Source organism: Oryzias latipes, chromosome 22 (genome assembly GCF_053564925.1).
Source record: "Oryzias latipes strain Hd-rR chromosome 22, Olatipes_Hd-rR_3.1".
In the NCBI taxonomy this organism is placed as follows: domain Eukaryota; kingdom Metazoa; phylum Chordata; class Actinopteri; order Beloniformes; family Adrianichthyidae; genus Oryzias; species Oryzias latipes.
The window spans coordinates 30,842,457-30,865,419 of record NC_136258.1 but is presented as its reverse complement, the minus strand read 5'-3'; the positions used below and the strand labels follow the sequence as shown (position 1 = coordinate 30,865,419).

Here is a 22,963-nt window from a genome sequence, read left to right as displayed (position 1 = left end):
CTCTGCAACTCGGACCCCTGACTGGGCGGGAAGTTAACACATACTGGCAAAATTGTGTTTTTTCAGGTGTTCATTTTCCTCCCTCAATAAAAATGTACAGGTTAACTTTGCCTTCAACGGCTGACTCCTGATTTCTAAACCATTTCTGCATTGTCGATCATCGCAGCAGAGAGGAGACGGATCATGAAGATGCAGAGGTGATGTTAAAAACGCTCTCTGATGCTTCATGGTCCACATTTTCAGTTGATGCTCGTTCATTCTTCATCGTCCCCCCGGTGGTGATTCAGGTCATTACAGGAGCACAGGTTTTTAGATCTCAGTGCAGCTGAGTGAAAGATGCAGATGAAGGAAACTCAGTCTGGGCTGTAGAACTATAGTGTCATTGAATATTAGTATTCTTCATGGTGTACTTCTTTGAAACCGGTTTTAAAAGTAGATGGATTGCATATGATTTAAGCTAATGCTAATTTAAGTCTACGACGTAACCATTATTTTAAAACCTATCCGTCCCTGATCCATATTGCATGCTGTCAACTTTAACCCCACAAGGTGTGTTGATTGTTGCTATTGTTTTAGCACACGTTTTCTTTTGCATTCCATTACATAAAAATAGCACACAATTATTTGCATTTTATTACAGAGGTGTTCATAAAATCCTTCTTGCATTTTTGATCACTGTTTAAAGTCTCTCTGACAGAACATTATGCTATAAGAGGTTTGTGTTTTCATGATGTAGGCTGATGACATCCCGCTCGCAGCACCAACTGCTGAACTCTGCCTGCAATTAATGAAAGATCTTCTGTTGCAGTTGTATTATTTCTTCTTGTGACCTTGCCTTTTACAGGAGCGTGGACAGGACGCCTGTTCACCTTATCGGTGCACCTAACTGTTTATTGTTTTTATGTTCTTGCTTTACTTTGTACGGAGCCCGCCGGGTGCCAGTGGTTAAAAATAAAAAAAAAACTGATAAACTGTGCGCACGGAATACTAAATTGAGCGCACAGATTAGTAAACCGTGCGCACCATTTAGTATTCCGTGTGCACGGAATACTAAATGGTGCGCACGGATTAGTAAACCGTGCGCACCATTTAGTAAACTGTACCCACAGATGACTAAAGCGTGCGCACCGATTACTAAATGGTGCGCACGGATTAATCAATTGTGCTCGTTCTGTTACGCAATCGTGCGCGCATGCAAAGTTATTGCATGTGCATGCCTCTGAGCATAGAAGATAAACTCTTAGCTTCGTGTTTGCAGGGATGTGAGGGTGCTTTGGTACAGTGTGCGCAACGGAGGAAACTTCAGACCGCACTCCGTTTCCCTGTTCTGCTGCGCCGACTTCAGAACCGTGTCCCCCGGGAGATTTGTACTATCTCCAGACCGAGGACGGGCGGAGGAGGCTTTTGGGGGACCAGTCCTGACAAACCGTGCACACAATCATGTGAATTTGTGTTACCATTCAGGTGACAGGTCCAGACAAAATAAAGGCTGATGGTTATTCCAGTTTAAGTCGATCCACGGCTAAATCGCTCATCAGCACGGCTAATGTTAGCATGAATGTTGTATTAACCTATTGACTTAATCGTAAACCTTCTTCCGTGTCAGTTCAGACAGAAAAAGCCCCGGGCGCACGGATTTAAAAAAACTATAAGCGAACATGCACTTAGTAATAATCATAATAATAAAAGCATGTTTAAATGGTCATGTCCCTGTGTCTATCGGAGCTTAGCATTGTTTACATGAAGACTTCTCTTCCGCAATGGATTATCCAGACCAATCACTACCGTAGACGTCATTGGAGAAACGTACAGCCAATCAGATGGTGTGACGTCATCATTAGTCGCAGACCATCGAACAAAAGAAGTGACTAATGATGACGTCAGACTATTTGATTGGCTGTAGGTTGGTCCGATAAAGTGATTGGTCTGGATAGTTCATTGAGGAAGTGAAGTATGTATGTATATATATATATATGTATATATATGTATATATGTATATATATATATATGTATATATATGTATATATGTATATATATATATATGTATGTATATGTATATATGTATGTATATATATATATATATATGTATATATATGTATGTATATATGTATATATATATATATATATGTATGTATTTTCTAATTTGATACCAAAAAGATGAATATATAGGGTTAACCCTAACCCTAACCGGGGGAGAAGGCTCCCCCGAGCGACCGGCCCCCCAGGGCGGCCAGGCAGCCAGGAGGTGGCAAGCCAGTCGCAGATAGAGGCGAGAGCCGCACCAGCGCTGAGAGACAGCCAGCAAGAAGGGGCCCGGTGCCAGAACGGAAGGGCAGGGGCCAGCCCCACCATCCATGCCCTGACATCCTCAAGGACTAGCACACTGCCCTCCCAGCCCCCCCCCCCCAAAAACCCCAAAATTGATTAAATAATACTAATAATGAAAAAAAGGAAGATAAAAAATAAATAAATAAAAATAATAATAAAATAAAAATAAATAAATAATAAAATAAACCACCCACGTGAACCCCTTAACTCCTGCTGTGAATGCGGCGTCGACCCCCGGGGGGCCAGGCCACGGGCGCAACACCGGCCATGGGCAGATGACCCAAGCCCCCCCCCCAGCCCCCGCCACGGCGACCAGCACGGCACCCGGCCGCCGTTCCCCGTCATATTGATTTTTATTTAAACCCTCTGTCTCTTAAACATCCAGCCTACATAAAGGACACATTTTATAGAGATAGTTAAAGGCATTAAAATCCCAGCAGATGCCTTGCTTTTCACGATCGATATTGACAGCTTATACCCTAACATTGATATTAAAGCAGGTTTACAAACAGTTAAAAATGCACTACAAAAATACCCAGACTGTAAAAGACCGAATCAGGCCATTCTACAACTATTGGAAATAAATTTAACTAGAAATGACTTTGAATTTAACGGGGAATTCTATCTTCATGTTAAAGGAACAGCGATGGGAAAGATATTTGCACCTGCATATGCAAACATATTTATGGCAGATTGGGAAGAAAAATCACTGAATAAATGCTCACAGAAACCATCATATTATTACCATTATTTGGATGACATCTGGGGAATTTGGTCTTACTCAGAGACAGACTTTCAAAAATCTGTGGATGTCTTAAATAATCATGACCCTTCAATTAAAATTAAGTATGATCTACAGAGCCAGGCAGTTAATTTTCTGGACACAACAGTGTACAAAGGCCCAAATTATGCACAGACACAACAGCTAGGAATCAAGGTTTTCTTTAAAGAAACGGACACTCATGCTCTGCTTTACAAAACAAGTTTTCACCCCAAACATACTTATACAGGTGTAGTTAAATCCCAATTATTGAGATTTCACAGGATCTGCACCAGAGCTGAGGATTTTTGGAGTTCTGTTCAAATTCTGTTCAAAGCATTATGAAATAGGGGTTACTCCAGAACATTTTTGAGAAAATGCCTCAAAACATTTCAATAGAAAAAAAAGAAGACAATAGGGTGAGGGGGTGGGGGGTCTAGCCTGCGATGCGCCTTGGGGGGGGGCTACTTGGGAGTGGCCCCCCTCCTATGGTTGCCGTATGGAGTGGGCCCCCCCTCTTTCGGTTTTATTTGCACCTTAGACATGTAGGGTCCTTGGTAGGGGGGGGGTGCTTGGACATCACTGCAAGCAAGCAGCAGATGTCCTCCTGGCACCCTACCCGCCAATTTTAACCGCACCTTAGACATTTAGGGCCCCTTGGTGTGGAGGGTGAGGGGACATCACTGTGAGTAATCAGGAGATGTCCCCTTAGTGCCCTACTCGCCAATTTTAACTGCACCCCCCTTAGTACACACACCCCTCCCCCTTCAATATATACATTCAAACATAAACACACACACATGCACACAAACACCCTCTCAAACACCCATACACGCACACACATTTTACAAGGAAGGTGGGACCTGGGTCCATCTGTCCCCTACCCCTTCCCTGGTGGGGGGTGCGGGCCCCTTGGCGATGGCGGCCGTGTCCCTTGGGTGCCGGCTCCCTGGGCCTGGCGGTGCTCTCTCCGCACGGTGGGGGGGTTCATATTACACCTGAGCCGGGGGTGTTCGTGTCCCTGGGGGGTGGGTCCTGGTCCTTGCCCCTGGGCGCTGGGCCCCGCCAAACTTCCAACATGGCCGAGCCTGGTCGGGCCATATTTATAACATCCCTTGTGGGCCGCCCTTTTTTCCCCGGGGTTCCCCCCTCCTGGGCGGGGGCGGCGGGCCCCTGCCTTGCTCCTACCTGGACCAACCGTGGGCCGGGTGGGTGGCTGCCTGGAGTGCGGAGCGGGTCTCCCTTTGGGGGTCCTGGCTCGTACCTGGGGTCGGGGCGGGGGGATGCCTGGAACTCCTGGGTGGTGGTGGGGTGCTCGTCTGGGGCTGTGGGCGTCCCTCTCCGGTGGGGCCCTGCGTTGGGCTCTTCCGGCGCGGCGGGGGGCTGCTTTCCTGGCTGGGCTGGGGCGGCGCTCTCTTTCCCTCTGCGCCTCCCTGCTCTCTGGCTCTGGGGGCCTCGCGGCGGTCCGGCTGGCCCTGGCCTGGGTGGCGGTCTTGGTCGCCCGGGGGGCGGTTGTTCCCTGCCTGTTCCCGTGTGGTGTTGGGGGAATTCCGGCTGCCGCTGCTGCTGCGGCGGGGGTATGGGTGTGGGGGTGGCTGGGCGCTCCTCCTCCTTCTTTTCACATTCCACCATCCATTTTAGAAGAACATAAACACTCACCTGAGCACAGGTGTTAGCTCACCTTTGCACTAATAGTTTGCATGATTGAATGAATGAAAGATTTCACACTAGTTGGTTTAAAGGCATAGGTATGCGTTCGTGAACACTATCTGTTTTGTGTGCATGTTGACATGTGGACATTTTTGCGGCTAGCAGGTGTGTTGATAATATTTGAGTGTGTGTGAACAGGCCCCGCCCTTTTTGTACTACATTTGAACCGTACCGTAACGATAAACAACCAGTAAACCTGTCTGCTCTATGCTGCTTCATGGTCTTACCCCCCTTCCCCTCCTATTATCACCCTCCTACCCCCCCCTCTCTCTAACGTCCCTCTCTCTTCTTCCCCTCTTTCCTTTTCAGTCCGGTCCAACACCAAAGATTTTCAAACATGATTGAAATTAATAAATTTTGGCCTCAATTACAAAAGGGGTTTATTCAGACATACCTTTGGTTTGTCTGAAGATGAATAACCCCTCTTGTTAAAATAAAATATGTCCAACACAAGAGGCCCTCAGCTCTCATCTGTTTGCCTAGCTGTTGGACAGGACAAGTTAAAAAAAAAAAAAAAAAAAAAAAAAAAAAGACAATAAGAAAATCGATACAATGTGTATCGAACAGACAGGCCAAAAAAAGGTGTTGGTGTAGCCATCTATGTTAAATCTAGATTTGAAGCATCAACAGTCATGTCCAAGTCCATCCCTTAACAGTTGGAGCTTTTAGTCTTGAATGTGAAATTAGCCAAATCCCTGTCCATAACAGTAGTGGGGTGCTATAGGCCCCAATCTGCCACCAAGGAGGCACTATCATCTTTAAAAGATCTTCTCTCCAGGATAAATTATGGCGAACTGTTAATGGTCGGAGATCTCAACTGGGACTGGTCAAGTACGGCCTCTGAAGAATTTAAATCCCTCTGTGACTCTATAAATCTTAGCCAGTTGATTAGTCAGCCAACTAGGCCAAATACTAAATGTCCAGAAAAGTCTACTTTGATTGATTTAATTCTAACAAATGCTCCACACAAATTTTCATCTGCGGGTGTTTTCTGTAATGATTTGAGTGATCACTGTGTTGTTGCTGCATGCAGAGACGCAAAAATCCCCAAATGTAAACCACGCATCGTCTTTAGGAGAAATTTCAAGAAATTTAATGAACAAGCCTACTGTAACCCGGGTGAGATACTGCGTTTAGTCTCCTTTCGCATCTCGTACGTGATGACATCATTACCCTACGTGCGTCGGTGCGTCACGCGGTCATGTGACTCGGCCGTGCAATCGGAACCCTTTAAAAACAGCTGTGGGTAGGTTGCCGGAAGAAACGTGTGAGGAAGGCTCGGGTGTTTAGCTGGAGAAGCCAACTGCTGGTGCCGATTTGAAGACGGAGACGAGTGACACACGAACTTAGAAGAACAGAACTGGTGAGTGAGCTAGCGCTTAGCTTAGCCACCGTCCCATTACTTTAGCAATGTTGTTTCAACCAACTTTCTCCAAATGTTAACTTATTTGAAAGGTAACTTATAGCCAATTTTTCATTGACTGTGATACACGTAAAGGTTACATAATTTGTGGTGAGCTAGCTAGGAGTGGAGTAAGTAGAATTGAATCGTGTTGGTCATGTTGGTGAAAGAAATGGAAACATTGGAGAAACGTGGTATTAAAATCCCCAACTCGGTTTTGATACAAGACGCAACTAGAACAGAAACTGACGATGAGGTCGTCCAATTTTTGAAACGTTTTGGTTCAATTTCAAAGATCGAACTCTTTGACGTGTCCGACTCAATTTTTGATCAATCAATTGTGGTTGAATTCAATTCGGGTGCGCCGCTAGTTGCGTTGCGAAAGATTTTGCCTTACACGTATGTTTGTGAAGATGACAAGGTGACGTATGAAATTCTAGATTTGTCTTTGGTTTGTGCAGAAGGAATAGGCAAAATGGAAACTAAAATTTACCTGGAAGAATTGCAAAAAATAGCAAAACTAACAGGGCAAGATTTTGCGGTTGTATTAAATGGGGTGATGCCTCTGCTTGGTCAAACTGTTGGCCGGCTCCATCCTGGTTCTGATGAGACTGAGAACGCAACAGAGGACACGGAGGGGGGGCCAAAAACTCCTGCACCAGTCACTACACTTCCTTCGGTCGTCAAGATGGGTCTTCAAAGTATCCCAGTTGCCGCTGATGAGAACCCCAGTGGAGGCCAGCCGACAATCAAACCAGATCCCAGTTATTTGAATTCACCACGACTGTCACTGCCAGCTATGTCACAGCATGATTTGAATCCACCTGAAGTCCAACGCTATATAGTGGAACATATAGTATAGAAGGAAGACAGCACAGGACATTTTTCTGCACGTGTCAGAGTCTTCTCAGGAAGAGTGCCTCGTCCCCAGAACGAATCAGACTACGACACCTGGAGATCCAGCATGGAACTATTATTTAAAGATTCTGCAGTGTCTGATTTACAACGCTCACGTAAAATTTTGGAAAGTTTGTTACCACATGCTGCTGATATGGTGAAACATCTGTCACCAGATACTCCACCAATCACTTATCTTCACACTCTGGACTCAGCATATGGCGTCGTACAGGATGGTGAAGAATTATATGCAAAGTTCTTAGACACTTTTCAAGATGCTGGTGAAAAACCATCAGATTATTTGCAAAGGCTGCAGGTTGCTTTGAACGCCGCAGTTAAGCGTGGAGGAATTTCAGATGAAGACACCGAAAGACATCTGTTGACTCAATTCTGCCGTGGTTGTTGGGATAACTCCCTCATAACAGAGCTGCAACTGAAACAACGGAAACACAACCCACCGACATTTGTTGATTTTCTACGACTTCTGCGAACGGAGGAAGATCGAGAAGCAGTTAAAGCGATCAGAATGAAGCAACATCTCGGCTCAGTAAGGCCCCGAGCTTCAGCGCATGCACAGTATGCCTACACAGACAACACAGAAAAAGGAGAGATTGCTGCTCTCACTGCTGTCACGCAGCAGCTTGCTCAACAAATGGCTGATATTCAGAAGAAGCTTGCCTCACTCACTGCTGCCAAATCAAGATCCAGTCAAGCTGCTGCGGCCAAGCCTAGAACAGGTTGCAAACCGGGGGAGGGTCAGAGGGCAGGTAAACAACCAAAGGCCCTGCCTACTGTACTCAAACCTGGATACTGTTAAAGGTGTGGCGAAGACGGCCATATTAAACCTAGTTGTGAGAACCCCCCAAACTCTGCTCTCGTAGCATTCAAGAGGAAGCAATTCGCAGAAAGACAAGCAAAAAGGCAAGAATTTAATCCCACAATGAGCTCTTTAAACTAGATCCAGTTCCTGTTGTGGGGCAAACTGGAACTGTTGTGGACCTGCAATGTCCCAACCAGTACAAGAACTATGGGAAGAATAAAACTGTAATTTGTAATGAACAAACTCAAAGCAGCTCCAATGTTCCATCTCGATTACCAAAAGGTTTAATTGGTTCTCGTTGCACAGCCAACATGAAGATTGCTAATGCAGAATGTAACTGTCTCCTCGATACAGGGTCACAAGTTACAACCGTTCCAGTCTCATTCTATAATCAGCACCTGTCAGACCAACCAGTGAAACAATTAAATGATTTATTACAAGTTGAGGGGGCTGCCGGACAAGCAATTCCATACCTTGGATATGTGGAGATGATGGTTACATTCCCGAAAGAATTCCTGGGGGTGGCCTTTGATGTTGTTACTCTGGCACTTGTTGTTCCTGACATCAAAACTGGACATTCATCCCCAGTATTAATCGGCATGAATACATTGGAGTCATTATACAGTCAGTACACTGGAAGTGAGTGTGCAGAGTTCCAGCCAGCTACTAATGGTTACAAGGCTGTGCTCAAACTGCTGCAGACACGTCACCAGCAACACCAAGCAGGCATCGATGGGGTTGTAAGATTAGCCACTAAATCTCCAGTTGTTATCCCTGCTGGGCAGACAATCATCACCATTGGCTCCGTGTACAGTAGCATGCCAGCTCTCGGTCAATGGGTGCTTGTGGAGCACCCAGCTTCACCACTGCCAGGTGGGCTGTGTGTTAAAAACTCACTCATAGTGCTCCCAAGTCAATCCCATGAGACTATTCCTGTCACACTTGCCAATGAGTCCGATCACGAGGTAACCATCCCACCATTCTCCACTATTGCTGAACTTGTATACTCACCTCAGATTCTGTCACACAGAGTGTCCCAAAATCATCCATCCTTTGGAAAGAAATCTCTGAAGCTGGATTTCGGAGCATCGCCTATTCCTCCAGAGTGGAAGAAAAGGATCATGTCCATGCTTAATGAGATTCCTGAAGTCTTTTCACACCATGACTTGGATTTTGGATGCACTGACAAGGTGAAACATCGAATTAAACTGTATGACGAAACACCCTTCAAGCATAGAGCCCGGCCCATTCATCCTCAAGACGTTGAGGCGGTGCGTCAACATCTGCGCGATTTGCTGAAGGCTGGTGTCATCAGAGAATCAGAATCTCCATTTTCATCACCTATTGTTGTGGTCCGTAAGAAGAACGGGGACATTCGGTTGTGCATTGACTAAACAAACTAAAACCTTCAGACTGTTAAAGATGCTTACGCCCTGCCGAACTTGGAAGAGTCGTTTTCAGCTTTAACCGGTTCAAAGTGGTTCAGTGTGCTTGATTTAAAATCAGGATACTACCAAATTGAGATGGAGGAGTCTGACAAGGAGAAGACTGCATTTGTGACGCCAATTGGATTTTGGGAGTTCAACCGTATGCCCCAAGGAGTGACTAACGCGCCAAGTACCTTCCAGCGATTAATGGAAAAATGTGTGGGAGATCTCCATTTGAAGGAAGTACTTGTTTTTCTTGACGACCTTATTGTGTTCTCAAGCTCCTTGGAAGAGCATGAACGGAGACTTCTGAGAGTGCTCAACCGGTTAAAAGAATATGGTCTGAAATTATCCCCAGAGAAGTGCACATTTTTCCAGACATCTGTGCGATACCTTGGACACATAGTCTCAGAGAAAGGAGTGGAGACTGATCCAGAAAAACTCAAGGCTCTAAAATCCTGGCCAGTACCAAAAACTTTGAAAGAGCTCAAATCGTTCCTAGGGTTTGCTGGATACTACAGGAGGTTTATCCAGGGATATGCAGCCATCGCAAAACCCCTGAATGACCTTACACGTGGCTATACACCTGCCTCCAAATCCAGGAAAAGATCGAGCACACTAGCATTATATGACATCAAACAGCCTTTTGGAGAGCGATGGTCACCTGCCTGTCAACATGCTTTCGAAACGCTAATTGAAAAGCTGACTAGTTCTCCAGTCCTTGGGTTCGCTAATCCAAAACTGCCATATGTATTGCACACAGATGCCAGCACTACAGGGCTCGGCGCAGCTTTATATCAGGAGCAAGACGGTCAGCTGAGAGTGATTGCTTATGCCAGCCGAGGTCTGTCCCCAAGTGAATCGAGGTATCCCGCTCACAAGCTTGAATTTCTTGCGTTGAAGTGGAGTGTGACAGAAAAGCTACATGACTACCTGTATGGAGCTAACTTCGTGGTGGTAACGGACAATAATCCTCTCACCTACCTGCTAACATCAGCAAAGTTAGACGCCACCAGCCATGGATGGCTCGCTGCTCTGTCCACCTACACTTTCAAACTGCAGTACAGAGCTGGAAAGCAGAATCTCGACGCAGATGCATTATCTCGCCGCCCTCACAACCAGCTGACTAGTACTACATCACAGAAGGATCAAGATCTGATCAGCCAATTTATGGCAGAGCATGCTACAGATCCCAGTGATGTGGAAGACATGAACCCGGATGTTGTTTCTGCCATATGTCATCGTTGTCTTGCCATCAACCATCACTGCAGTTCAACAGGGAACCCAGTCACTTTGGTTGAATCCTTAAGTCTGTCCGCTGATGCTATTCCAGACTGTTATGCCAGTGAATGTGACAATGGACTACCAGTTGTTCCCTCAATGTCCCATCTGGACCTCAGAGAAAAGCAACGAGCTGATCCAGTCATTAGAGAGGTCATTCACCAGATGGAGACAGGAGAAAAAGTACCTCCTACTGCCCGGAATGAACTTCCCGACCTGTCATTATTGCTACGGGAGTTGAATCGTCTGGAGCTACAAGAGGACATCTTGTATCGAAGGAGACAAGAGGGGGAGCAAGTATTGTATCAACTGGTGTTGCCCGAAGAGCTGAGGTCCCTTGTTTTGACAAGCCTTCATGATGACATGGGACACATGGGTATCGAGCGAACGGTAGATCTGGTGCGTTCCAGATTCTTCTGGCCTCACATGGCGGCTGATGTTGTGTCAAAGGTGAAGACCTGTAGTCGTTGTGTGAGACGTAAAGCTTTCCAAGAAAGATCTGCCCCATTGGTGAATATTAGAACCACCCGTCCACTGGAATTGCTATGTATGGACTATCTTTCACTTGAACCAGATCAGAGCAATACAAAAGACATTCTCGTACTCACTGACCACTTTACGAAATTCGCAGTTGCCATACCCACTGCAAACCAGAAGGCGAAGACTGTGGCAAAATGCCTATGGGAGAACTTTATTGTCTGTTATGGAATACCGGAGCGTCTACATTCAGACCAGGGTCCCGACTTCGAGTCAAGGTTGATCAAAGAGCTCTGTCAGCTTGCTGGAATTCAAAAAACACAAACAACGCCCTACCATCCTCGAGGAAACCCGGTAGAGAGATTCAACCGGACGCTGCTCAGCATGCTGGGTACTCTAGGACAGAAGCAGAAGCAGAAGTGGAAGGAATATGTGAAGCCGTTAGTGCACGCATACAACTGCACTCGAAATGATGTCACCGGCTTTGCGCCTTACGAGTTGATGTTTGGTCGTGCACCACGCCTTCCAATAGATCTCGCCTTTGGTCTGCCTTTGCAGAAGGGCCATTTGTCATCTCACAGCCAGTATGTTGAGGACCTCCGGTCTCGTCTTGAAGAGAGCTTCAAGATAGCGTCCAGGAATGCTGCTAAAGCGGGTGAGAAGAACAAGCTTCGCTTTGACAGACGTGTTACACCATCAAGTTTGGAGGAAGGAGACAGAGTACTTGTTCGTAATGTCAGACTACATGGCAAACACAAGCTTGAAGACAAATGGGAGCAGGATGTCTATGTTGTTTTAAAGCGGGCTGGAGATTTACCTGTCTACACAGTTCAACCAGAAACCAAAAACGGGCCAACCCGCACGCTACACAGAGACCTCCTCCTACCATGTCCTTTCTTGTCGGATGGAAATACTCAAGACTCATTGGTTGATACTCCTCCACGTCGTCCTCAGACTCGAAGCCAGACACTAGCTACCGCTGATCCAAGCATTGATCAAGAAGATGTGGAGGTAGAGCTGGGCTTATCTCAATCTCAGATCCATCCTACCTCATTTACCTTCAAAAGAGAGCGTCCTGTACCAACTGCTCTTGGGCCTGCCCTTTCGGTTAATCTCCCTCAGTTGATCCCGGCTGTGCAACCAGACTTGCCTGCAGTTGAGGAGATTGACCGAGGTACTAATGGAGATTCCTCTGCAGATTCTAGATATCCTCGGTTGGAGAGAGGAGAATCTGAGCCTGGGGGTGAGGACTTGGCCGGAGAGGTACAACTTACCGTTCCTGAGAATCCACCTGAAGGACCAGAACTCACTGACCAGGTAGAGGCAGAGCCTGAACTCAGGGCTAGTGAGCCTTTGCTCAACTCCAATGAGACAATTACTGAGGAACTTGACTCTCCGGACATTGATGTTGATTCTAGTTCCACTGTCCGGCGTACCGGTCGTCAACGTCATCCTCCCAATCGGTTGCAATATTCGGGGTTGGGTAAGCCGCTGGTCTCTGTGGTTCACAATTTCTTTCATGGGTTAGTTGATGCGTATAATGAAGTGCTGCGTGCCTCCGCTGTAAACACCTTTTCGCACTCTCGTGTTTATGACGTTTAGTATGCACCGGAGTTGCATGTTCTAAAGGGGGGAGGGTGTAACCCGGGTGAGATACTGCGTTTAGTCTCCTTTCGCATCTCGTACGTGATGACATCATCACCCTACGTGCGTCGGTGCGTCACGCGGTCATGTGACTCGGCCGTGCAATCGGAACCCTTTAAAAACAGCTGTGGGTAGGTTGCCGGAAGAAACGTGTGAGGAAGGCTCGGGTGTTTAGCTGGAGAAGCCAACTGCTGGCGCCGATTTGAAGACGGAGACGAGTGACACACGAGTGACACACTTAGAAGAACAGAACTGGTGAGTGAGCTAGCGCTTAGCTTAGCCACCGTCCCATTACTTTACATGGAGCAGTTAGCAATGTTGTTTCAACCAACTTTCTCCAAATGTTAACTTATTTGAAACGTAACTTATAGCCAATTTTTCATCGACTGTGATGTTTTTACATGCATGAATTTCTACGGTCCACACGTTGGTCAGAACGTTTGAAGTGATGAATTGATCATGACATGTCATTGTGTATTAGCATTTTACACTTTAAATCGTGATTAATAGGATGAATGAACTGGTTAATGAATAAGTTTATATTTCATTATTTTGATCATGAACCAATTTTGCTTACAATTGTACAATTATGAAAGATGACATTTATTTATAATGCAATCAGCTTTATTTATTAGTGATGTTGAGAAATGAATACCCTTGTGTGCACACGGAACTGGGACCTATTATTTTCTGTTTAGGTCAGGTGATTACTTTTGATGGTGAGCTACAGCCCAGGACCTAGAACCAAACCGGAACTCTGGGCAATTAGTCCAGGGCACCCTATGAACTCCACCTGCTCTGGTCGGGCTGGTAGGAGGCTTCTTCAGCCACCCTCTTTTCCTTCCCTTCAGTTCTCTTACGATTCAGCTACGCGGCCATTCACATCTTCACTCTTACAATCCCCATCCTTCACTCAGGATTACCCTCTGTTGGACACTTGGCCGTTGTAACGGACTCTGAACTCTTGCAATGAACTATTGAGTCGAATCGTGAGAAACTAAACTTTCTTGGAGGAGGAAAAAGTATCATTTACAAGTGTGAATTATTTTTTCCTGTAAATATTGTACGGCCATTCTATGTGTCGGTGATTGCAATTGTTTTTTTCCTTTTGTTTTTTTCAATTACATGGTACCAACAAACGCAACTCAGTCTCGGTCTCTTTCTCCACTCCTAGAGTCGAACAGAGATCTTCTGATCTAGCCCGGTGTACATTGAATATCTACTGTGTATCTGATATTGATACACGTAAAGGTTACACTACCATCATGATTTATTCTTGGTTAACTGGGAGCGCATAGGCCTAACGCCCATTTTTTAAGGGCAACTTTGAAAAGATTATAAATAAACATGCTCCAATGAAGAAATTTAGAGTGAAAGGACGAGATAATCCTTGGTTCACCCGAGAGCTATAGGACATCATTCACCTTCGGAATAGGGCTTGGGCCAAAGCCAGAAAAACAGACTTAGCCAGGGACTGGTCCACCTTTAGTCAACTGAGAAACAAATGCACTTCATTCATTAAAAAAGCTAAATCAGAATATTATCTATCTGTCACAACTGAGCATCTCAACAATCCGCAGAAATTTTGGAAGGTGATAAAATCCTTCTCTGTGAACAAAAGTTCACATGATCTTCCTTTGTTTGTTTTAAAAAACTCAGTCCCAGTTTATGACCGAACTGAGGTTTTAAATTGTTTCAATAATCATTTTATATCATCTGGCTCCTGCTCTGACTACAAAGGAGCTGCCTCAGTGCCCCACAGTGTAAACTCTTCTATGTTTTCCGGTGAACCCTTTACGTTTGTACCTTTTACTGTAAATCAAGTTCATAAAGCTCTCAAAACTCTGAACCACAGAAAACCTCCTAAAATTGAAACTGGGTTTTTTATTTCGAAACAAGTGTTGTTTTTCATTTGGGATTAAAAAACGACTTGTCACAGCAACTTTCTTATCCATTTTAGATAATGGAGACCTTTTATATATGAATGCAACAGCTCAATGTTTGAGTAAGATTGATTCCGTGTATCACGCCGCTTTGAGGTTTGTGACAAAATGCAAGGCCTCGACTCATCATTGTGAACTATACTCTCGAGTGGGATGGTCTTCTCTGTCCACCAGAAGGTTCACACACTGGTGCATTTTTATTTACAAATCACTTCTTGGACTTTTACCTTCCTACATTTGCAGCCTGATCAAGCTGAGGACTGTTGAATCATACGGACTGCGCTCAAATGACCATCTATCGCTCGCCGTTCCATTTGCTCGTACAGAACTGGGGAAAAAGGCTTTTGTCTTTTCTGCCCCCTCCACATGGAACACTCTACAGAAAAGATGGAAATTAAAAGAACTCATTCCTCTGAATATTTTTAAATCCAAGCTGAGATTTGAGGAGAAAGTCACTTTTATTTGTACCTGTTTTACATGAGGTCTAATTTTTATTTGTTTTTAATGTTGACATTTTTTTTTGTAAATGTAATTTATTGTTTCCCCCCTAGCCAGGACTCCCTTGAGAAAGAGATTCTTAATCTCAATGGGACAATTCCTGGGTAAATAAAGGTTAAATAAAAAAAAATCCTTTTATCACAACATTTTCATCACTGAGTACAAGAATTCAGAGAACTTATAAGAACAATTTTCAGGATATTTTACATGGCTTACTGGAGGATCATAAATTAATTGTGGCATTCAGAAGGAATAAAAACTTAAAAGACCTTCTGGTTAGAGCAAAAGTAAAGCCTTTGCAATCTAAAATTCAAAGATCCCTAACATTTTTCTGGAGACCCAAGATGATTAGAAATAACTCAAATCACACACTATTTGAAATTAAACAGAACTTCACACCCAAAACACAAAACTGTGTTTATCTTATTTCCTGTTCCTTGTGTGACAAACAATATGTGGGACAAACCAAAAATTCTATTAGCACAAGAATGTGGTAACATAAATACAATATTGCTAACAAGAGAGGGGTGCATACACCATTGGTCAAGCATTTTCTGGCTCATGGTTTCGAATCACTAAAAATATGCGGCATTCAGAGCAACTCAGTATGGACAGATAAAGAAAGAACAAAAATGGAATGAAGATGGATATATTTGCTCGGAACAAGAGTGCCAACAGGCCTGAATGTTTTATGACCCAGGGTGTTTTTTATGGTGAACAGTGTGAGAGATTTCATTATCATTGTTACTGTTATTATCGCTATGGTTAAAGTTATTATTATTATAATTTTTATAATCCTAACCCTGCCCCTAATTTTGTCTCAAACCCTAACCCTAGTTTCAACCCTAACCCTTAATCAGTGTTTTTAAATCCAAATAATCCTAAATAGAAATCAATAAGAGGAAAAGGTTTGGTTCACGTGGGTCTTTTTACCTGATACTGAGACTGCTCGTGCCATTCCACCCGATTTTGATGAAAACAGTAATGGCCTTTTCCATCCCTTCAATGTCTCATGATGACTTAAGAGCAGAGCAGCAGGCTGACTCGGCCACCAGTGAAGTTGTTCATCAACTCAACACTAGTGAAAAAGTCCCCCCCCCCCCCCCCCCCAGGTCAGAGAGGAGCTGCCAGAGTTGCCCCTACTGCTACGAGAGTGGAACCGACTGGATTGGAAGACGGAGTGTTATATAGGAGACGACAAGAGGAGGGTCGTGTTCTTCCCCCAGGGCTGCGGCCAATTGTTCTTAGCCCTTCACAATGACATGGGCCACATGGGCATAGAACGCACCCTGGATCTGCTACGCCAACGATTTTTCTGGCCCAAAATGGCAGCGGACATGGAACGGACAATAAAAACATGTGACCGGTGTGTCAGTCGTAAGACACTGACAGAGAAAGCCGCACCACTTCTCAACATTAAAACGTCTCGTCCACTCGAGGTGCTTTGTATGGAGTTTTTGTCAATTGAACCTGACAGTTCAAACACCAAGGACATTCTAGTCATCACAGATCATTTTACAAAGTTTGCAGTAGCCATTCCCACTCTAAACCAAAAAGCCAAGACTGTTGCTAAGTGTCTCTGGAATGACTTCATAGTGCCATATGGCATTCCAGAGTGCTTGCATTCAGACCAAAGACCAGATTTTGAGTTAAAATTAATCAAAGAGCTCTGTGAAACAGCTGGGATAATAAAGAGTAGAACTACGCCCTACCACCCACGTGGAAATCCAGTCGAACGTTTCAACAGGACACTCTTAAACATGTTGGACACACTGGAAAAGTCCAAGTGGCGAGAGTACATAAAACCTCTTGTACATGCTTACAACTGCACGAAAAATGAGGTCACAGGGTTCACACCATATGAACCCCTGTTCCGTTGATCACATCGCCTTCCAGTGGACTTGGCCTTTGGGCTGCCAGTTCGAGAACCCCCTGTTGTATCACACTCAGAATATGTCAAGATCCTTTGGAACCATCTAGAGCAGGGGCGGGCAATTATTTTAACTCGGTGGCCGCATTAGGTTCTTAAATTCAATAGAAGGGCCGGACCACGAGCAGATGCGTGGAGTGAGAATGATATAACATGGAATGTAGATGAAAACATTTGGATTGAAAATTATATTCTAAAACAAAATATTCTAAGCTTAGTTAAAAACTTTTGTTCCCATTTTATATCGTTCTAAAAATTACCATGATCTGTGAAATCCACGGAGAATGATTGTTTACAGATGTTTTTTTATGGTACCAAAACTCCTCACTGCACACTTCTGTACTTTTCTCACACAAACATGAACATTTTCACACCTTTCTCTTGTTTAAATTCTCAAACCTTCCTAGAAATTAGGTCCAGGATCTTAGAATGAAAACAAAGATCTGATCATCAATCACAAATTTCTGATCTAAGAGCTCCACGTAACGCGTTCCGCGTCCCCAGACTGCACGGACTGAGGAGATTGATTGACAAGGTCTCCAGCCAATCAGAACATAGAACAGGGTGCACTGTTTGAAAAAGGCTGCATGATCGCTCAGAAAGAATGAGCTAAACCAGGAAAGATGAACTGCGATGTACAAAGGGAAGAATGTTTTCTGTTCTGTTTCACAGGGATTTTAGAGGGTTTCAGATTGGAGTACAGACTGCAGAAGGGGGGAAGAAAATGTCACGTCTTGATCGTGTGGCCAGATTTAAAAAAAATTAAAGCCACAAGCGGCGTTGTATGGCCCGCAGACGCAACCCGCCTTCCACGCCCAACTCTACGCACCACCGCCCTCAACGCCCTCACCGCCCTCACCGCCCACTTTTGATGAAGGCTAGACAAAACTGCATATGCTAATTATGCTAACTATGCTAGCTATGCTAATGTGGCTAAAAGTGCTAGCATTGCGATCAGCATCATCAACTGACTCAGAAAAACACATTACCTAAAATGCTAATTATGCTAAAAATGCTAACTATATTAATGTGGCTAAAAGTGCTAGCATAGTGATCAGAATCATCAACTGACTCAGAAAAACACATTACCTAAAATGCTAATTATGCTAACTATGCTAGCTATGCTAATGTGGCTAAAAGTGCTAGCATAGCGATCGGCATCATCAACTGACTCAGAAAAACACATTCCTCCATTGGTGAGAGCTATATGCCATAAGTTGATAAAAAAAACCACTTTTTCCAAAATGGCGGCTTTTTTGTTTATTTTATCTCCATAGCAACCATTTTATGTTTTGTTCCCCTTGAGAAGACGAACAGATTGACGTCAGTTTCGGACAAATCGGTAAAAGTAAACTTTTTGTCTTCCTTAGCAACAGTGGTTTTATGCTAACCACGCCCACATTCCTTATATGTCCATATCCAGTGTTTTTCAATGTATTCAGTTTCAGGCATGAATGCATGCATTCAATTTTCACTGTATTGTATTGAAATGCATGGGAGTTATAACAGTGCGCCACTTTGCTAGCTTGCCACGTGCACGCTGTTCAAAATCTACAACTTCTAATTCCAACATTTTTTCCACAGTAGCTTGCCATTGATGCCCAAAAAGTTTCGAGACGATCGATAAAAATTCCAACGACAAGTTTACGTTTGAATCCAGTGGCAAAGGTGTTTTTTATAGAAAATTCAAGACGGCCGCCTTTTCCCGAGGTCAAAGGTCGACGAAACTCCAGAGGTAATTGTAGACTTATGCTACGGACATGCGAGTCAAATTTCGTGAAAATCGCTCAAAAAAAAGTTCATTTTTCCATATTGTGTAAAAACGCGAAAAACTCAAAATGGCCGATTTTGGCACAAAATGGCCGCCAAACCGTAGGTTGTGTCGCCATCACGTAATGTTTTCAAAACTTTCTTTGGATATACCCGACAAAGTTATCTGGGTTTCGTTAGCCGATTCTTAAAAATAAAATCCGAAAATTTTTTTTTTTGCCGAGTCAGCACTTTTTTTTGCGACCGTTTTTTGTTTACTACGGCCGCATTCCTTTATCGATTTTGTTGTATGTGACATCGTTTTGTTCAGTGTGGGCCAGGGTATCGCATATTTCAGTTTCAGGCTATTCCGATAAAATATGTGCGAGCTAGCAAAAATGGCGACGGTTGCGAATTCGCCACGCGCACGGGTTTCAAATTCTACAACTTCTAATTCCAACATTTTGTCCACAGTAGCTTGCCATTGATGCCCGAGAAGTTTCAAAAAGATTGATAAAAATCCCTAGGACGAGTTTTCATTTGTATCCATTACTGAAGGTGCTTTTTTTGAAAATTCAAGATGGCCGCCCCTTCCCAAGGTCAAAGGTCAAGGAAACTTCTCTGGTAGTTGTAGAATCAAGCTGGTGGCTTGTGTGTGCAATTTCGCTAAAATCGCTCAAACAAAAGTGTCGTTTTCCCATATTGTCAAAAAACACGAAAATCGCCATTTCACTGAGTTCGCCACAAAATGGCCGCCAAGCCGTAAGTCGTGTGGCCATCCCATAATGATTTCATAACTTCTTTGGGATATGTCCAACACGTGTGTTTTGGTTTGGTAACTGTATTTCGAAATATTTTTTTTTGGCCCCATAAGCGATTTTCGGCCCATTCATTTTTTTTACGGGAACGCTCGCCGTGATGTCATCATCGTGGGGGGGGTGACGTTCTCTTTGCCGAAAATTCATTTTCAATTTATCCTAGGTGTGTGCCAATTTTGGTGAGTTTTCGGGTATGGGGCGGGGGTCAAATTTTCGCTCAAAGTGGAAGAAAGAAAGAAGAAGAATAAAAAAAATAAAAATAAAAATGAAACGAAGCAGAAACAATATAGAAGTTTTTGCGGTTAGGATTTCCTATGTATTTCAATGCGGCCTGTCTTTTACTATAGGCTGGGCATGTCTTTTTGGCTTTAAACCCGTTCTTTGAGGGCTTTTTTGGGCTTTTTTGTGTCTTTGTCGTCATTTTTGCGACTACAATTTTGTCGTTTGTGCGATGGTGTTGTGCGTGTGTGTGTGTATTTTTGTTGCGTTACACAATTGTCGTGTTGTTGTGTGCTTTGGGCGACTTTTGACCCCATTTTTTGGCGTTTTGACGCGTTTTTTTGACGTTTTGGACCTTTTTGAGTGTTCGACCCTCGTAGCAGTTACAATATGGTCCTTGCAGTCTATGACTGCTGCGGGCCATAATTAAAGCCACAAGCGGCGTTGTATGGCCCGCAGACGCAACCCGCCTTCCACGCCCAACTCTACGCACCACCGCCCTCACCGCCCTCACCGCCCTCACCGCCCTCACCGCCCACTTTTGATGAAGGCTAGACAAAACTGCATATGCTAATTATGCTAACTATGCTAGCTATGCTAATGTGGCTAAAAGTGCTAGCATTGCGATCAGCATCATCAACTGACTCAGAAAAACACATTACCTAAAATGCTAATTATGCTAAAAATGCTAACTATGCTAATGTGGCTAAAAGTGCTAGCATAGTGATCAGAATCATCAACTGACTCAGAAAAACACATTACCTAAAATGCTAATTATGCTAACTATGCTAGCTATGCTAATGTGGCTAAAAGTGCTAGCATAGCGATCGGCATCATCAACTGACTCAGAAAAACACATTCCTCTATTGGTGAGAGCTATATGCCATAAGTTGATAAAAAAAAACCACTTTTTCCAAAATGGCGGCTTTTTTGTTTATTTTATCTCCATAGCAACCATTTTATGTTTTGTTCCCCTTGAGAAGACGAACAGATTGACGTCAGTTTCGGACAAATCGGTAAAAGTAAACTTTTTGTCGTCCTTAGCAACAGTGGTTTTATGCTAACCACGCCCACATTCCTTATATGTCCATATCCAGTGTTTTTCAATGTATTCAGTTTCAGGCATGAATGCATGCATTCAATTTTCACTGTATTGTATTGAAATGCATGGGAGTTATAACAGTGCGCCACTTTGCTAGCTTGCCACGTGCACGCTGTTCAAAATCTACAACTTCTAATTCCAACATTTTTTCCACAGTAGCTTGCCATTGATGCCCAAAAAGTTTCGAGACGATCGATAAAAATTCCAACGACAAGTTTACGTTTGAATCCAGTGGCAAAGGTGTTTTTTATAGAAAATTCAAGACGGCCGCCTTTTCCCGAGGTCAAAGGTCGACGAAACTCCAGAGGTAATTGTAGACTTATGCTACGGACATGCGAGTCAAATTTCGTGAAAATCGCTCAAAAAAAAGTTCATTTTTCCATATTGTGTAAAAACGCGAAAAACTCAAAATGGCCGATTTTGGCACAAAATGGCCGCCAAACCGTAGGTTGTGTCGCCATCACGTAATGTTTTCAAAACTTTCTTTGGATATACCCGACAAAGTTATCTGGGTTTCGTTAGCCGATTCTTAAAAAAAAAATCCGAAAATTTTTTTTTTTGCCGAGTCAGCACTTTTTTTTGCGACCGTTTTTTGTTTACTACGGCCGCATTCCTTTATCGATTTTGTTGTATGTGACATCGTTTTGTTCAGTGTGGGCCAGGGTATCGCATATTTCAGTTTCAGGCTATTCCGATAAAATATGTGCGAGCTAGCAAAAATGGCGACGGTTGCGAATTCGCCACGCGCACGGGTTTCAAATTCTACAACTTCTAATTCCAACATTTTGTCCACAGTAGCTTGCCATTGATGCCCGAGAAGTTTCAAAAAGATTGATAAAAATCCCTAGGACGAGTTTTCGTTTGTATCCGTTACTGAAGGTGCTTTTTTTGAAAATTCAAGATGGCCGCCCCTTCCCAAGGTCAAAGGTCAAGGAAACTTCTCTGGTAGTTGTAGAATCAAGCTGGTGGCTTGTGTGTGCAATTTCGCTAAAATCGCTCAAACAAAAGTGTTGTTTTCCCATATTGTCAAAAAACACGAAAATCGCCATTTCACTGAGTTCGCCACAAAATGGCCGCCAAGCCGTAAGTCGTGTGGCCATCCCATAATGATTTCATAACTTCTTTGGGATATGTCCAACACGTGTGTTTTGGTTTGGTAACTGTATTTCGAAATATTTTTTTTTGGCCCCATAAGCGATTTTCGGCCCATTCATTTTTTTTACGGGAACGCTCGCCGTGATGTCATCATCGTGGGGGGGGGTGACGTTCTCTTTGCCGAAAATTCATTTTCAATTTATCCTAGGTGTGTGCCAATTTTGGTGAGTTTTCGGGTATGGGGCGGGGGTCAAATTTTCGCTCAAAGTGGAAGAAAGAAAGAAGAATTAAAGCCGCAAGCGGCGTTGTATGGCCCGCAGACGCAACCCGCCTTCCACGCCCAACTCTACGCACTACCGCGGCCCTCTCCGCCCTCACCGCCCACAAATTAAAAGCTAATCAAGGCTGGATTTGCTCATAATGCTAACTATGCTAACTATGCTAATGTGACTAAAAGTCCTAGCATAGCGATCAGCATAATCAACTCTCTCAGAAAACACATTTCCTAAAATGCTAATTATGATAACTATGCTAGCTATGCTAATGTGCCTAAATGAGCTAGCATTGCGATTAGCATCATCAACTGACTCAAAAAAACACATTTCCTAAAATGCTAATTATGCTAACTATGCTAGCTATGCTAATGTGGCTAAAAGTGCTAGCATAGCGATCAGCATCATCAACTGACTCAGAAAAACACATTACCTAAAATGCTAATTATGCTAACTATGCTAGCTATGCTAACATAGCTAAAAATGCTAGCATAGCGATCAGCATCATCAACTGACTCAAAAAAACACATTTCCTAAAATGCTAATTATGCTAACTATGCTAGCTATGCTAATGTGGCTAAAATTGCTAGC

At 43.9% G+C, this 22,963-nt stretch overlaps 1 long non-coding RNA gene across 1 annotated transcript; it reads left to right on the top strand.

The window, feature by feature from the left end:
- Positions 1 to 1,033: 1,033 nt before the first annotated feature.
- Positions 1,034 to 13,890, top strand: LOC144989158 (uncharacterized). Its single transcript, XR_013653307.1, has 2 exons — positions 1,034 to 6,161; positions 13,445 to 13,890. It is a non-coding gene; the product is annotated as an uncharacterized LOC144989158 (long non-coding RNA).
- The last annotated feature ends 9,073 nt before the right edge of the window (positions 13,891 to 22,963 follow it).